General features: G+C 40.5%; 1 protein-coding gene and 1 long non-coding RNA gene across 3 annotated transcripts in view; both read left to right on the top strand.

Annotated features, from left to right (window-relative positions):
• tnika (TRAF2 and NCK interacting kinase a) overlaps nt 1–18,539 on the top strand; it is a 93,603-nt gene that overhangs the window by 70,624 nt on the left and 4,440 nt on the right. The window lies entirely within an intron of this gene.
• Nucleotides 7,146–11,685, top strand: LOC123978494. Its single transcript, XR_006826981.1, has 4 exons — nt 7,146–7,363; nt 8,942–9,085; nt 10,251–10,360; nt 11,567–11,685. It is a non-coding gene; the product is annotated as an uncharacterized LOC123978494 (long non-coding RNA).

The following is an 18,539-nucleotide window of genomic DNA, read 5'->3' as shown; positions in this document are numbered from 1 at the left end:
CACACACACACACATGCACATGCACAGCAGAATCTTCTGAATATCTGATCACATATTGAACATATAACATAAATTGTATGTGTGTTATTTTGTGTGTGGATGTAGGTAATAGGCTTGGACTTTGTACTTGGTAATGATGAAATGTGGCCCCTGTTGCTTGGACTGTCTGGAGCTCCGGCAGTATTACAATCCTTTCTGCTGCCTCTGTGCCCTGAGAGCCCACGGTACCTTTACATTCAACTGGGCAAGGATCAAGAGGCTCAAAAAAGTAAGACTTATACACAGCAACTCTTGATATCATGCTTTTTTCAAGCTAGCTGTTTCCTCCTGTTATGCTAAGCTAACTGGCTGCTGGCTCTAGCTTCATATCAACCGTGCATACATGAGGTTGGTATCAATCTTTTCATCTAACTCTCATGAACATGCATATTTCTATTCCTTTAACTACATGTAGCTGACACTAACACTTGCACATACGTTATTGCCACCCTTCACCCTGTGTTTTCTTGGAGGTCTGCTTCGTCTAAAGGGGGCATATGATCCAACTGCTGATCTGGAAGAGATGAGGAGAGAGAAAGAGGAGGCACATAGGGAGCCCAGGGTCTCTATCCTTTCTTTAGTAAGTCTACACCACCTTGCAATATATTATCATGACTACCTATATATTTCCTCTCCTGAATTTTATTTAACATTCCCATCAACAATTTTAAAGCAAATGACTTTGGTTTTAGGGTTTTAACAATGATAATGAAATAGCTGATGAACTCCCAAGGCCACCAGAACACTCTGATTACATTATACCTTTTAATAGTCCTGACATTCCTCCTCAGGGTGGACAGAGTGTCACACTCTGCCTGTCTGCCATGCGGTGTTTTGCACTTTTGTGTTTAGTTAGCGTTATTTTGGTCTGTTGGGTTTTGGGGGTCTGTCTTGTCTTTCGTCTAGTATTCGGTAACCCTTGTCATGTCTGTTACCCCAGTGATCCCTCTGCATGTCTGTCTCTGTTTTCCCCTGCTCTCTCTCTCTCTCTCCCTACCTGTGCCTCGTTAGCCTCATGTCTTTCACCTGTGTTGCTCCCGCCCTGCTCGTTAGTCCCTGTGTGTATATATACCTGGTGTTTCTGTCTTGTCTTTGTTGGGTCATTGTATGTTGTCACCCTGTGTAGCAGTGTGTTTCGTGTCGTCAGCCTCACTCGTCGGCTCTCCCTGTTTCCCTGCCGTTATTGGATTTTGTATTTCTGTTGGACAGCCCTTGTTTTTGGACTCAGTCTATCAGCCACTCTGTAAGTGTGCTCGCTTTTTGTTATATTAAAACTACTGAACTATACCTGCTCCGCTCTGTGTCCTGCGTTTGGGTCCTCCAACCTGCTCCACCCTGCTTTCACCACAAAACCATGACAACATCCATCAGCACGGATCCAGCTCCTCTCCTTCATCCCTCACCTGTCCTCCCCTCTACCGTTCATCCATCACAACTCGACCCCTACCCCTTATCCCTCGACCCTCGACCCTCTCCCCTATCCCTGCATCCCTCAGCCCACCCTGCGGGCACTTGATCTGTTCTTTCCATACAATCCCATCTCAGCTCCATTATAAGCAATAAACCATCTTAAATCTACATTTTTGCAGGCGTGGTCTTTGTTAGTGAATGTATTATCATCACTCCTTTCAAATAGCATGCAGTATTAGCATTGATTATTTGTTCGGTAAACTGTATTTTGCCTTGTAACATGACCAAGTATTGGTCATATCGTACAACTGTATTGTATAATTACACTGGGTCTCCAACTAATGACTTATAATCTACTATAAATTAACACATCCCTCTAGCCTCTCAAACCCACTGTAATAGAAACCTAATAAGCCTGCAACATTATGTTATGTGTTATGAACTTTAAACCTGCCTGTAGGCTGGTCTTTCTCTCAGTTTAACATTAACCAGTAGATGTTGACAGCAGAATGTGGATGATTATGTTGCCTGACCATTTTTTTGCTAACAAGTGTGGCAAGCGTACAAAGACTCACTCATCTTTTCAAAATATTCAGCTAAATATGTTTTCTAACCAACAGGTGACTTACCTATCTGGGTGCATTTTTAGGTGCCTGATAAAGTTTGATGTGGTCATCCAGCATCCTTTATTTTGTTCTGCAGATGCCCAATTAGAGATTCTTTTGTTTGGACCTTGTGTGAAGTTATTATAGCCAAAGGTTATGAAAAATGGCACAGCAGCTGTGGGAGCCCTGCCTATGGTGTTGTTGCTGCAGCTTTACAGTCATCTGTGGCCGTGCGTACCAGATGCATAAGTTTACGCATGAGTGAAAGAATGACATTCAGCTGGTCAGACATTTTATTTTCCACAATCCTGTTAAGGGGACTCAACTCCAATGTAGGGACAAAAAGCATTAAGACCGTTACTTACTTATTTAAGTTACTGTTCCTTGGATAGACTGGTTTAAAATAAGACGCTGGAAGCATCCTCACATGTACAGTAATACTGTAAGTGCATGTATGTGTGTTTCATGAATACAAAATCATACTTCTAAGAGCAATTACAGGACCTGTATGTGAGGTGTGATAACACGCTAGTGTTGTATGAATCATAGATCATCTTGAAGGTCACTCTATAGGTTAGGTGCCTGTTATTAGCTTCCCACAGGAAGGATATTACATTTAGGCAAAGGTGAAAGGCTTGTGCTTATGAAAGATGTAACGAAAAGTTATTTCCCAGAATATGTATATTCAATAATAATCAGCTTCTTTCATATACCAGTCTTTCCAGAGTTTTTGACTCAACTTAAATCATCAGCGCTTCTACGCTCATGCTCTTAAATCCTTTTTATTTATTTTTTTAGATTCCTGTCATTTTACCTTTTGTGAAGTGAGAAGTGTCTGACCATATCTCACAAAAAGATAAGCCAAGTACAAGCCAGAGAGCAACTTTAAATCCACAAACAGGACCTTCCTTGCAATTCTGACATCTCTGAAAACAGACGATGATAATGTCGTCCTTTACCACAGTACAGAACACAGGTGTTTTCACTTATTGTGCCTTATTGACCTTCTTTTCCTGACTGTGCAGGCGTGTCAAGACTTGATGCACCTTTATCTGACACTCTGTTAGCTTTGTTGCACCTGTTAGTGTGGGCTAACTTAATAATTTTCATGAAAAAGTCAGATGAACATTGTTTCCCATTCATGTGAAATGCTTCCAGTCCACAGTTCAATCTGACTGAACTTTGACACTAGAAATTGTAAAGCTCTCCAAAGACCAGTCTGTTTAAGAGAGGGGGAGTAATTGGCCTATTAGGAAACATTGTTCTATAAATAAATTTGACTTGACTTGATTGGTGAAATAACACAAGCAGCAGAGAAGGAGTGGGACTGCTTGGCTGCAGTGAGTTCAAGGACAGTGACAGAGGTTACTGAAGATAAAGTGTTTGATAAAATGCTGTAATTTACAACTTTGACTGCTGTTGTTAGCCTGCTACGCTAACCCAGACAATTTGTGTTTAAACTCCCCCCACACTATTTCCTGTGCCCTCCTGCTTTTTGCCACATTGTGAGAGTACATTTCGACATGCAAAAATTTGGTCTGACTGCAGCTCAATTGATACATCTAGTGTAGATTGATGAGTTCATAAAAGTCCCTGCATAGCTCCACCCAGCTTCAACCCCGGGCTCGGCAAGAATAAGTGAAAACACCTGTTTGGGTCTTAGAGGTCGTTAAAGGAGTCGTAATGGTATTTAATTAATAATGGAAAATCTATTTCAATACAGCGGAAAAAAAACTATAAAAGGAAAAAATAGACAGTATCAGCATAGCTGGAAGGGTGTAAAGATGTGACAACACTCTGGATGGGCTTTCCCAATATCATTTTCTTGAAGTCTCTTGCCTTTGGGATTTGTTTGGTTTCAACCAGTAACCATTTACAAGAAGATTTAATAAAATGTCATTAAGTCATTAATTATGATGCTTTACTTTACCTACTTAAGGGGGCACAGAAAGAGTAAGCAATGGCAAGGTATTTTGTGTACCTCATTGCTAGGTGGTACCGGTTTATATTTGGTTTGATTGCATTTGGTTGTTCCCATCTTAGCTATGTTTTTTGCCTTTGTCACTCTTTTTTTTCTTGTTAAATGCTGTAACTCATGTGTGGTCTCCCCATCAAACCACAATTTGAAAGGTAGTTTAATTTTGAGCAACACTAGTGCTGATTTGACTGGCTAATTATACCAAGGGTTCATAGCTTACAATGATATACTGATGTGTGTGAATACTCCATGTGTCACCTTTTAATCATATCTTAAAACAAACTTGTCCAAATGGAGTATATTTTGTTTTTTGCTTCATTTATTTGTCTTTTTTATTCTATTTTAATCTGTTGTTACTATTAGAATGTTTCCCTCTCCCCCTTGCTCTAGTGTTTAGTGTGTCTAGTGTCTAGTCTAGAGGCATTTCTTCTGCCCTTATTTGATTGGACAGATGAGAGTTGACAGCAGGTAAAGGGGGAGAGAGAGAGAGTGGAAGTCATTCAAACCAGTATATGGTATGGCCATCAGGATGTCCCAAGAGAGTAGACTACTGCCTGCCTCATTTTACATATAGTATATACAAAGGGACAGCATGTCACGTGTGAAGGTTCATGCTTTCTCCATGAAATGATGTGGACACAGCTTGTCTCTTTCCTGACAGTGTATATGGATGTTGTGTATGGATGTTTGGCAGAACAATGGTAAAAGGCGAAGTCATTCACCAGCATGATACAAGATTTTTTAGAGCCTCCAGTGGCTCCTTTGTCTCTCTGTTAATGATGGCTGACGACAGTTGATGAGTGGGATCTGTCAGACATTGTGGAGGAGCCTGATGAAAAGTTCACTTGTCTCAGAGCAATTAAGCTCTTGGGAAGTTGGTGTCACACCAAAAGGTGAAGTAAGAAATGGACTGCTGGTAGGGTGTCAGAGAGTTTTTGTCACAGATGACTGCAGAGATGGCAGTATTGTAGGAGTGTTTGAGGGAGATGGTGCGCAGAGTAACCAGAGGAGAATGGTTAGAGAAAGATGCGCAAGAAACAGTTTTGCTTGGGGGTGGAGGTCCCTCGGGTTGACAGTGATGATGATAAATGAAGGTCTGTTGTAACAGAGCCTGAATACCAGAGGGAGCAAGCAGGGCAGAGGAGATTCTTGATCATTTCACTGTGTTGGACAATTTTACAAAAGTATCCTAAGAAAGAGATGTATTCAAGTACAATGGCAAGGTGGGAAATCTTTGGTTAAGATGTTTACAGCTCAGCAACATATACCACCTGTGACAAGGGCTCACAACTATTGCTTAATTCTTAAGAGACACACGTAAAGAAAAGGTTGTGCTCTGAGGGTTCACAAGATAAATCTGTGGGGTCACGAGATGATTAACAAAACAGAAAATAATTATATTAAATGTCCAAGCATTTAAAAAACATTTAAATAAATCAATCTGATAAGGGAACGTCAGTCTTAATCAGTCAATCAATTAATCTTTATTTATATAGCACTTTTCATACAAATACAAGTAACACAAAATGCTTCACAGTACAGAGCCATTTAAAAGCAATAGTTTAAAAACAGCAATAATGTAATGGTACCACCCCATGTAACGCCCATCAGCCCAACCCTCCAACCACTAGTGATTAGATTAGTGATTCGAATGTGTCACTTTAAGGGGAACCACTGGTGTAAGGAAAGCCATGAAGTAATTATTTAAGGCAAATGGTTTATTTTTAAACTGTCTTTGAGATGTTTTCTAAAGTGCAAGGCATGGTAATAAAAACAATATTGATGTAGTTAAAGGTCAGGTTATAGATAACACTAAAACATAACAATAAAATATTATTGGCTTGAAGCTGCTATTTCTTGCCTGGAGTGCACCAGATATGCATTTAGTGCAGTCATCCATGGAGCCACCCAGCATTAAAGTGACATGGTCCTTCCAATCATATGTAACTATGACCTTAGTCAAAAAGCTAGGCAATTCAAATAAATAAAATTGATTCGTTTTTTTCTTTTACATATTCCACAGCTCAGCACTGCATCCTTTTTGCTTCCGCCCCCAACCTCCTCCTGTATTAGGATTTAGATCTGTGTGAATTCAGCATGTTTGTCTATTCAACGGTGGGATTGTGAGCTCAGAGGAAAGTGTGTGCAGACTTGTGCTGGAGCTATACGGCCAAACAAATATTATTGTTGCAAAAAATGTATGGTGTCTTGACTAAAATGTAGAGGTTTCTTTTTTAACACCTATGGTGCTGCTTCTAGCTGAGCAGGATGGACATGCGTTCTTTGCTTTAATTCAGTTCTTCTCTGCCTTCATATAAGTCACAGTAAAAATGCTTATTTACTTGTACCATTTGTCTACATTTTTCTTCTCCTTCCATTTGAGTTTGTCATTATTTTATACTTTCATTCATTGTTCATGTGTTTTGTGATAACTGTGTCTGTGATTTAGGGCTTCACAAGTAAACTTAAAAAAACACAAGTTCTTGTGTTTGCACGAAGTCGAGTATAGTTAAATATCACAGGGTTTTCCTTCAGAAGAAGCAATGTGCTTCCCTACATTCTTTCACAGTGTGAAAATTAAGTTTCACAGAGTGAAATAATTTGTTAAATGAAAGAGGAGACTTCATTTGGGTTTCCCAGTGTTTCCGTGTGTTTATATCAGCATACACATCAACTCATGCTACTTATACTGTCACTCACCTGAAGCTCACAGGAAGAGATGAAGTCTGCACCAGGAAATAATCCATCACAAACATGTTAACATAAACTTGTCACATCCAGATTTTTATATTTAGGACATCTTTGTAGCTGAGACTGCAGTTAACTTCAAGCTATGTTTGACAGCTTCAACTCTGCATTTTGAAAAGCACAAAAAATAGAAATGCAATGAAATGTAATGCATTGCAAAATGGCTTGTAACCTAAAAGTATAGACTTGTACATTAATTTAAAATCAATTCATATGAGCATCAGTCCAGACTGATTCACTCTTGGTTCATTGTACTAAAATGTTATCATCCATCTCCTAACCGTTGTTTTGAGGTTCCTTCCTGCAGTCAGAAATGTGAAATGTGTTCTTTTCTGTGTGGATCTGACAGTTGGAGAGTTAATGAGGCTGATATGAAAAGGCTGGAGTCTTTCCACAACAGATCCCCAAGAAACGCTTGCCTTGTTTTCTGGCTCAACAAGATATCCAACCAGGAGCTTCACACTCAGACCCAAAGCCATAATATCCTTCATGAGATCACAGTGATGCTAAGCTGGCTAGAACATTTTCTGAGTATAGACCACAACCAGATTCTACAAAACAGTCTCCAGATGAATCCTATCAGGTGAAAGAAATCGAGTAAGACATTGAGTTTGTATTATCCTTGAAGCTTTTGGCAATATTGTTCTTTTTGACATTCATGCCGATAAAGCAAAATGAAATGACAAAAAGCTACCTTGTGAGAACACTAACAGACAGGCTTGGCCAGATGAATGAGTATCCGTAGCTACTCTCATTGGCTCATTGGCTCCACATTTACCAGTCCATTTAAGTTTAGTTAAGTCCAGTTTAGTGGTACTATACTTAAGTATTTCCATTTTATGTTCCTTTGCACTTCACCGTCACTGTTTTTACAGGCAGCTATAGTTCCTTCTCTAACAAACACACATTTTATAGATTAATCCAAAATCAGAAAAGGTAGCAAAAACTAGAGCGTTGTGACTAAGTGGGTTGTTCCCATTTAAACATCTTACATTGTTATCGCAACAGAGCATATTAACAACTCGCAGACATTTACAATATATTATATCAATTTAATTTCTAAATCCAACAACAAAAAGGCTGTGAAAACTGTATGTTTATGTTATGTTATATGTTAACTGTAACATATGGTCCTATTATAATATCTTTATATAATATAGCCTACCCCTAGCAAAGTTTTCAAAATATGTGTCTTCTTATATATTTGTATACTGTTCTGTATATTTCTTTATGTCCCATGTCTCCATGAATGCACCATCAGTCAGCGCTCACCCCTCCCTTTGCAAGAGAGCAGGAGAAGCTATGGTGGCCGACAAGCTCTGTTGGCTGTTGTGCTAAATAATACATGTGGTCTACTACTACAACTTATTATTATTATCGTTTTTCATACGTATTCAATCTAGTGACAAAATGTGCTCTGTAAAGCAGTTTGTCAATTTCGGCTACTGCAGAAACATGGCGGTGCAACATAGAGATTTCCATGAAAGGGGTCCCGCAGTGTAAGTAAATAGAAATGGCTAATTCTAAGGTAATAAAAACGTAACCGTTCAATATGTAAGGTCTTTATACAGCACTGAAAACATAGCTAACATATTATATTGCGTTTCTGTCAATAGATCCTCCTAAATATTACACACTGAACCTTTAAGTTTGACTCTCATCAGAAGTGTGTGGGCGTGGTCTCACAACCCACAACAATCATTAGATTCTTATTCTTACATTGTTCAATTCTGATTGGTCCTACATTACATCTTTTTTTCCAGCAAAGCCCCACTGACTTCAAAACAGTGAGAAAGGCATAGCCAAAAATAAAAGAAATCTTTCACATGAAATTACCAGTATGGTTTTAACTTTAGCCGATAATCGTGTGTTCATGTAGGACCCCATTACTTATGGTATAAAGCTGATTAAGGAAATGGGTTTTCAGGGCCTTTTAGCTTAGCTCCACCTGGACCAGCTGCAAAATTAAGCTGCTGTTTACACATTAAGGCATCCATTATTTAATACTCTGACAGGCCCCAAAGCAATGCTTTAATGCTAGTGCTTTAAGTACAATTCTTTAGCACATTTTGAGAAAAAAACAAGTACACAGCTTTTACTTATGAAGGGGTATTTCTACTTTTGCACAAGTTAAGGATCTGAATACTTCCTCACCACACAGGTATGAACTCGCTGCGTGCCAATCTCCCCCTATGGAGGGAGCTAAGAAGGGAAGAGGCTCGAGCTGTAGCAGCAAACGCTGGGAGTGAGCTGTTAACTCCCACACATACCAGGAGCTGAAAGGTCTGCAATGTTCACTTCTCAGGTATACACACAGGTATTTCCACTCGGCTGCCTTCCATCTATCGCGTGTGACAGGTGCTCAGGCGCTGGCTTATGATGACATTGTTTTGGGGCCTGAGCAGGTGACAGAGCATGACGCCCAATCTATCGCTCATCTGTACCCCCTGCATACACACGACCACATGCACACACATCCTCTTCATTGTCTTCCTCACCCAATCATCTGAAATACTCCACACACACATTTTCCCCCCAAATGGTGCCTCTTCCTCCTCCTCTTTATCCTGTGACAACCAGCCAGGCTCCCAGGTGGCTGGTGGATTAGGCTCATGATGTTACTTTATGGCACATGAATCAGGAAGAATATTACAATGAAATATGTAGATTCTTGTAAACAATTTTACATCAGAGTGATTTATAACACAGTGGTGGATTGAAACAGATGCCTGGAGGTTGCGCTGTTGTGCTATACATGTAAATATAGAGTAGCAAAGTGGGTGGAAGCACTTGTCCCTGAAGTATGTTTCCCAACTGTATGTGATTAGCATTTGAAAGATTTCTTTAAATTATCATTTTAATGTTCCCCAACATAGCTGCATAGTGTTCAGGATAATGTTGAAACGCCATAGTTTTCTATTATGGCCAACAGCTGTAAGTAGTTCAACTTTCTTTCTGTCCATTTAGTATTGCTTTCCATTCGCATCAGCAGCCTCTGCTATGACACTTCACAAAGACATGAATCAGAGCTGCAGCAAATTCAGAAAGCTTCATTATCACTATTGGAAACAAAATACAATGCCATAGTCGTTTATTTGATCTAACATTGACACTATCTGAAAGTGAACTGTTTTTAACTGCTAAGTGTACTCTATGGCGTGTAAAGTTTAGCTTCAACTCATCATTAGGGGCACATGCAGTGGAAATATATATTTATTTTATATTTAAAAAGTGTATTATCTCATATCTGCCCTGCCAACATAATTTTCAGTTGACCCAGCAGCTGCGGTAGCCATAGGAGCAATTAGCTTATTGTTTTTCCCCAACATTCAAAGAAATGTATTTCTTGTTGACATTTTTTTTCCCCCATTTTGGCAACAGATGAAGAGGAAGAATTTGATATTCTAATGTATTTTTGGCATCTGGTATTTGTGTGCATCAGTGCATGTTAGTGTGTGTGTTCTTGTCAGCAGAAGCAGGACACTTCGGAGACAGTCCCTGTGCTGATAATCTTTCATGGTGTGAGAACAAATCCTGGATGAAGCTGGCTCTAACACCAAGCCTAATACTTTAGCCAAAGGTACAAAGAAAGACAAACTGCTTGGCCAGACTTTGATCCTCCCATACGATGTTGATGTGTTAAACGCTTTCCTATCAGATTGTGAACCCAGGGGCCGGTGCTACAGATGAAATTTTAAATTCGGAACACAGACATCCTGGATCCCGCCATTAAAAACATTGTTTGCTGTCAAAACTCGCTAAGTTATTGCTAAGGGGGGAGAATAAAAAGCCCTCATAAATTCCAAAATGAAAAGGTAGGGCGCCATCGGAGAAGACCGATGCTTGGGTAAATGGAGGTTTCCTGTGCTTCGGTGCGTTTCATCCCAAGTAATGAAAATTAGGTCCCTCAACACAGAAATAACCCCAAAGATGAGACATCCCTTTATCTCCCCCTTCCATCCGACAAGGATTATTGATTCATGAATGTAAATGATGATCGTTCAGGGTTTATGTGCCCTTGAAGGTAGTCTCTCTCTCTCCTTTGAATCTTTTATCATGTCCATGTTAGCTGGCTAAAAGTAAGCGTGATGCTGAGGTTTGGGGTGGGGGTATTGTTCATATTCTGCAATATACATACCCTGCTGTATTATTTTAGCTTTTTTATCCCACCTCAATAGGAATTCCACATTTGCTTTAAATGGCAGCGTAAGCTGATGCCTTCCTTGCAGCTCTGCAATGTTGATAGACATCATTGAATCGGATTATTTTTTTGTGCAGCCGTGGACTAATCTCCTAATAATGAGGTCCATCTGCAGCAGTGACAATAAGTAGAGCACCTTCACTTTAATACTCAATCTTGGTTGACACAGACGGCATCGTATTTCCAAACTAATCCACTGTCCGATGTCACGGCGTCGTAAATCTAATTTACCATTCCATTTGGGGCCCAGATATTGCTGTTGCCAGTACACCTGTTGATTGCTAACACTGCTTTCCTCATGCACCTGCCTGATACACACACACACACACACACACACACACACGCCCTGCCGCCCGCTCTCCCTAAAATGGTTTCTCCCACATAGTTTCCATAGCAACAGTCCAGTTTTAGTGTTCTGTTGTTTTTCCACAGATGGAGAGTGGCTAATTTTTCAGAATGAGGGTCTTTGATGATAAAGAAAGCTAGGTTGTGTGATTTACATAATGAATGGATGCCACGCTAGATCAGTCACCACCAAGCACTGATGATTGCTTTTTGATGAATTTCTTTACTCCATGTCCTTAGGTTCCTCAGCTGGCAGCCCATTGTGTCCAGAAAGAGCAATGCACACATCCGTCTATTTAGGTCAGTCTTTGTCTCTTGGTGCCATCATAGCCTTAAAATTGTAGTCAAATTGCACCCTGAAGGCAACGTCAAAATGTCACTTGAAGCCTTACACCAGGGTCATGACAAGGTAAAATACCCTATACATTTCTGTTTCGATGGGAAGTTGTGCTTTTGAGGTCACACATACAGACGTTGCACCTTGGGGTAAACATATTATGCTAACCTTTTCTCAGGCCCTCTCATGTTTCTGTTTTCTCATCTGCCCTCTTCCATGTGCAAAAAGTGCATTTCTTAGTGTGCAAACATGTGTACATTCATATATCTGTGTGTATGGGGTGGGTGATCTCAAGGGAATGGGAGAATTTAATCACATCCTGACAGATGTGTGCAGTATTGATTTGTGGCTGTTTTGTGAGCACTGCTTCAGGACCTTTGGGAGGGACATAAACCCCTCTATCAAAGCGACCTCCCCAGAGGGTTTACACCGCACTAACTCACCACATCCCATTTGTGTGAGTAAGAGCATGTGCGTGTTTTTTGGGGAGTACAAAGGTGAACCAGAGGTACTCGTTAAACCTCTCACAGGGCACTCACAGGGGAAATGTATAGTTCTCTACAGATGAAAATGGTCGATTCCTCCCCTGGAGAAAGCAAACCTTATAAATAAACAAAAATTGGGATGAGGTTCACGATTCAGAGTACAAAATATTGCAGCCGTAGTTAGGGCGCACTGAAAGAATGCCAAATGGCCAAGGAATGGGTTGCCTCACAGGCAAGCATCCTGAGTATTTTGGTCTGGTGAGTGGTGGCTTTGATAAAAGGTTTTTACTTTCCTCCAGTCAGAATTCCTGTCTGAAATTACATGACTGCTAATGTGAACTGGTGCCAGTGTGATCCGACCCCTCCTAGTGGCACTGTCTCTTCTGCCTTGTGTTTTCCAGCTTGCCACCCCTTTACCCACACCCAAACACACACACTGTATTACTCTGTGGTTATGCTTGCCTTAGCAGCCAAGGGGGCTAGAAAAGAGACCTAAAAGTTAGACCTGTCCTCCCTTCACCTCTTCCCTGCCAAATGGATCGGAAAAAGGGACTGTGTTTACTGCCATGGCTAATATCCTCGTTAACACTAATCTGTGGGGAGGGGGGAAGATGGAGGAAAGGAGAGAGAAAGAGAGAGAAAGAGAAGTTAGGTATGGCTTGAGTTTGGAGAAAGAGTAAAAGAACCAGACAGAGTGAATGACCAGTGGACTCGTCTGAGCACTTGATAGCTTCCCTGATGGACTATGATTGGCTCATTAACCCATCCTCTTCAGGCTGACTATACTGCATGCTCCTATGCCATATATTCAACACACACATAAACACACTACCATGCAGACTCCCACATACATACAAACAAATATGCTCATTAACAAGCCAATAAAGTGGGCAAGCATCCACATATAATCTATTTCTTCATTAGACACACACAGCCAATGGATCATTACACTAAGTACGTTCTCTGTCAATGCCTGAACAACAACGATCCCTGATTGGTGCAGTGCCATGCAAAGTTCAAATTTCATTGGCACATTCCAAAGAAATGGCCTATGGATTAGGTCTTTGGTCAGAAATAAAAGTAAGAGCTATAGTCCATGTTGCAGAGACAGAAGGTTTTAACCTTTCAGGGTGTAAAGATGCAACTGACAATTAGGATTTAGGCCTTTTAACTTGGTTGAGGTTTAGTTTTTGGAAATAGTTCATTTCTGCAAAATGCCTCTATTAATCTGATAGTTTAAGTTTTTATTGGATGAGTCAAATTCAAAGATGTAAAATTGCTTATAAATACACACCTCTGATGGCTACAACTGTTCATTTTGACAAACAACACAAGAGCTGAAGTATTTTCTAGCGTGTTATTTAGTTGCTGCTCAAAGGTTTTTTTCACTTTATGTGATATCTAATTCCACCTCAGCTGTTCGTAAGCTGCAGTAAAACAGACTCTCATGGCTCATTGCTCAGTTAAAATGATAAATGGCATAAACAGAAATGCATGATACTTAAAAACTACTCCAAACACAGATGGAACTGTATAGACCCAAGCTTATAATTTCATGACACTCAGCAGTACTCAAACTTGTGCTAAAAGTCAAACTGTGCATCAGCACGGAGACGAAAAGTCAGGGAGGATGAGAACACTTTGGCTGTCAACTTGACTGGTCCTCTGTTGTCAGCCATTTCTCAAACATGGCCAAACATTTTGTTTTCGTTGTCTACCCTTCCTGATCGCATCTCTCCTGTCAAAACAGAAAGCTATTTTTCTTTCAGTTATGAATCATCGCTGCAGATCTGTGTCACAATTTCAAATAATAAATTGAAGTCTTGGACAGAAATGTCCCCATGCAGCCGTGTACAATCATAATGTCAACATGACTGCTCCCATCTAGTGCATTATCCAGTGTAAAATTGCCCACACACTGAATAAGCTACTAACAGCTCAAACTTGAACTTCAACAACTGTATGTTCAGTAGTAAAATGAGTGCAAAAATTAGTCACACATCACTGCCAGACCCTTATTTTTTTCTGAGTGGCAGAGATGTAATGGCCAGGATGTTGTTAACACTAAAATCTGGTTGTGGTTTGTGATAATATTGCTGCAATACAACCCTTTATCCTTTCACGCATGCTGCCTATGCTGTTAGCATACCTGGCTAATTAGCTTACTACCTACAGTACTAGATACTTCCATGGCCAAGGAGGAGCATTTCATTAGCTAGTATCAGGCCTACAATTTTGTAATTTTAGGGGCAAGCCACTTGGCCTGCAGTGCGGCAGTGTTTTTGAGATAAGTTAAAAAATGCAATTTTGATTTACTTAAACAGATCAATCATTTTCTAAAAGCATTAATGCTTTTATAATAAACAGAGTAACATTTCTAAAGAAATAAAAACAATTTTTTTATTAAAAGAATAATGAATTTGTTAGGGGAGAGCAGGGTGATTTGAGCCTGTGGGGAAGTTGAGCCACCCCTTGTTTCTCGGCAGCCATAGACAAAATTGGACATGTGACCACACACTTTTGACGAGTCATCTATTTTACTCACCCTGTGATGGAGAAAGGCCCATGGAATAAGTGATAAGCACATTTAAGATAAAAAAAAACTGTTTGTTGCCGTTCAAAATGATTTTTTTATGATCAAGGAGTTGTGATTCTTGTGTCTGAACAATTACAGACAGGTTTGAAAAAATCTTATGCATGTGTTAGTGCTTTACGAAGTTACAATACGAGGCTATACTGCTGGATGGCACGATTTTGTTAAAATGGCAGGGATGGGGTAATTTGAGCCAAAGGTTCTGGGGGAAGTTGAACCAGATATTCTATTGTTGTTTTACATTACATTCTTATGCATCACCGAAATGATGTGACATTATGCATTTTAGACCTGAAACCATCATGTCATGCTTCTCTAAATGGAACAAAGACAGGATTCAACTCCTTTTGTGGATTTGGACAGAGTAGTGGGAGAAGTACAAAAATGGGAAGTCCATACATCAGGTGGCACGGGACATATTGATCAACAGGATGACTTTAAAGCGATACATTGATATGAAACAACTAGGAGACATAGCTGCAATGTTTCACTATCTAAGTGCAGTTGAATGTTGGGACCTGGCATTTGAGTTTGCACGATGAAATGACATTGATGTCGCCGATCACATCACTACAAAGTCTGCGGCTTATCTATGATGCCACCTTGTTCTCCTCCTGTGTTGTATGCATGTTCTACTCCTGTTTTGTCTGTTCTCCTCCTGTGTTGTCACAAAGTTTCAGAGAAACAGACAGACAGCATCCTCATAACCATTGTAAGTTATTGTCATTCCTGCCTGCGTGCGCACGGTGCGAGAGGAGAAGGAGAGCCGCTGGCTGAGATTACTCTGAGTAGCATGCATATAATAGACGTTTGTATATTTCTCACTTTCCCCCTGATTGTACAAATAACTCACTAGATTTGACAAAAGTTGCTTTGTAGAAATAAAATCACTAAGGCTCTGAAAAAGGTAGGCAGTGGACGAAAACACTTTGAGGCATATGGGAGGAAGACATAATCTTTAAAAGCTTAAAAACACATTGGACTCATAGTAGAGAACGAGAGCTGTTAACTGTTTGTGTACCAAATACACTAACTAGACACTGACGGACAACAGTGGTCATATTTTTATTTTTGGATGCTAGGGACCATTCTGTAGTCGGTGGATATTGGTGGGGACATGTCGCTACTAATTTCTACGCCCTCGATTTGCTGTCTTGAACACACCTCATTCCTCCTGTGTATGAATGACATGAACACAAATCATAGTTGAAATTCCTGTCATGGCTGGTACATACATCTTTGGACAGATTACGTTACAAATGTCTTACTACTGTGCAGACTCCGGCTCCAAATGATGTCACCAGCACAAGATGGCAGCGCCTGTATCTGGAGGCTTCCTTTTTGTACGACGGGAGGAAGTGAAAACGCGTCGTCCACCTTTGTATACAGTTTACAGGACGAACCGAATGATTGATGAATTCTGCGTGGCAAATCTGCAGCCAGACAATCTAGAATGAACAGGCTTGACAGGTGTTGCAATTGTAACTAAGGTGAGCAGGGCTTAGCTAACAGTTCGTTCTATTTGTAAATTATTTCTGGTCTGTTTGAAAAAGGAGTCTACTTGTGAGTCATGTTGAAGATTTTAAAGCCTTTGTCATGAGTATAACCTTTTTCCACCAACAGCTAATCTTGACACGCCATTGTTTCATTTTCTTATCAGCACATTTACATTAGTGAGTTTTTCAATAAATCTATGGCTATGGATTCAAATGTCAGCCTGCCATGAACTCCATTTACTCTTCATTTATTTCATATTCACTTGTTATTTTTATCTCATGTTGGGGAGCATTCGATTTCACGTCTCTCGCTGATTTCTATTTAATGAACGTCATTGATTTGCCCTCATCAAATCTTCATTAATCTCCATGAAACTGTCTCAGTGTGTGTTTATCATGGTTACTCCACTGGAAAGTAGACACAAGCCTGCACACATTTTGGTCGACTGAGCAAATAAATGAAGAATATTTAAATAAACCTTGTGGCATATCCTTTATTAGTCATTCACAGTATGTCTTTTTTTCAGGCCTCAATACCGCCTAGGGGTTTAAAACATTAATATGTCCAGCTGTGTGCACATGCATGCTTATCAGCATACATGTATGGCAGGGAGTATGTATATGTAAGGCATGCGTGGCTGCATGCGTGGCTGCATGCGCACACAGTGTAGCTGAAAATCTAGCAAACCACAATCACTTCCTCACTCTTAACAGTGTTTCTCATGCAGCTCTTCTGGGGTGAGAGGCACTATCAGAATGTATATTAAACTCCATCTCTCATACTCCGCATGCTCCAGCACCTGGAGGATGGGCCAAGCATCAGCTCCGGGGCTCTGAGTCAATATTAATCTGCCAATATGAAAGACTGGATTATCACTGGGGTCGATTGCCCAAGCTTCATGTAAGAGAAGTGTATAATGGAAGGGAGAGTCGGAAGCAGGGAGCACGAAATGGACGGGGCAGGGAGAGAGATAGAAAACTTCCACTGCTTCTGCATGGTAAACCTTGTCGCGTGTCTTGCAAGTGAAGCGCCCTGAAATTGATTTGAATCAAGAGGAAAGAGTTACAGCAGAGGGCAGAATTACATGAGGGGGAGGGGGAATATGAGGAGGGAGCCAAGGACACTGTAAAGGTGGCTGTCATAGCATGAGCCCATCTGCTGGGTATGTGTGTGTATACATTACTCATGTATGTGTGTGTGTGTGTGTTACGATGAAAGTTTGCAGGGAGAAGGTTGTGAGGGATAAAACACGATGTTGGCCTCAAGGCTTGAAGAAAACAGGCCGTCATTTAGCTGCATTCTCCAAAGAAAAACATGGAGGTTAAAACAAAGTTTCAGTATGATTTTTAAACTATTAGGAAAAAACTCAAACCAATGCTAGTGCTGTTTTTGAAACCAGTCTATTTTTTATACATTTCTCCGCACCACCTATTTGTTCCTATATTTAGTATGGAAGCCAAACACTTCTAACATCTTTTGAATTAAACTCTATACTGAAGAAAAAATATTTAAAAAAAATGTAATTAAATATATTAAATATTACTAAATACACTGTTCAAAAAAAATGAAGGGAACACTAAAATAACACATCCTAGATCTGAATGAATGAAATAATCTCATTAAATACTCCTTTCTTTACATAGTTGAATGTGCTGCCAAAAAAATCACACAAAAATTATCAATGGAAATCAAATTTATCAACCCATGGAGGTCTGGATTTGGAGTCACACTCAAAATCAAAGTGGAAAACCACACTACAGGCCGATCCAACTTTGATGTAATGTCCTTAAAACAAGTCAAAATGAGGCTCAGTAGTGTGTGTGGCCTCCACATGCCTGTATGACCTCCCTACAACGCCTGGGCATGCTCCTGATGAGGTGGCGGATGGTCTCCTGAGGGATCTCCTCCCAGACCTGGACTAAAGCATCCGCCAACTCCTGGACAGTCTGTGGTGCAACGTGGCGTTGGTGGATGGAGCGAGACATGATGTCCCAGATGTGCTCAATTGGATTCAGGTCTGGGGAACGGGCAGGCCGGTCCATAGCATCAGTGCCTTCCTCTTGCAGGAACTGCTGACACACTCCAGCCACATGAGGTCTAGCATTATTTTGCATTAGGAGGAACCCAGGGCCAACCGCACCAGCATATGGTCTCACAAGGGGTCTGAGGATCTCATCTCGGTACCTAATGGCAGTCAGGCTACCTCTGGCGAGCACATGGAGGGCTGTGCGGCCCCCCAAAGAAATGCCACCCCACACCATTACTGACCCACCACCAAACCGGTCATGCTGGAGGATGTTG

The sequence above is a fragment of the Micropterus dolomieu genome, linkage group LG11 (assembly GCF_021292245.1).
Source record: "Micropterus dolomieu isolate WLL.071019.BEF.003 ecotype Adirondacks linkage group LG11, ASM2129224v1, whole genome shotgun sequence".
Taxonomy (NCBI): Eukaryota; Metazoa; Chordata; class Actinopteri; order Centrarchiformes; family Centrarchidae; genus Micropterus; species Micropterus dolomieu.
This window is presented reverse-complemented; position numbering and strand designations above follow the sequence as displayed.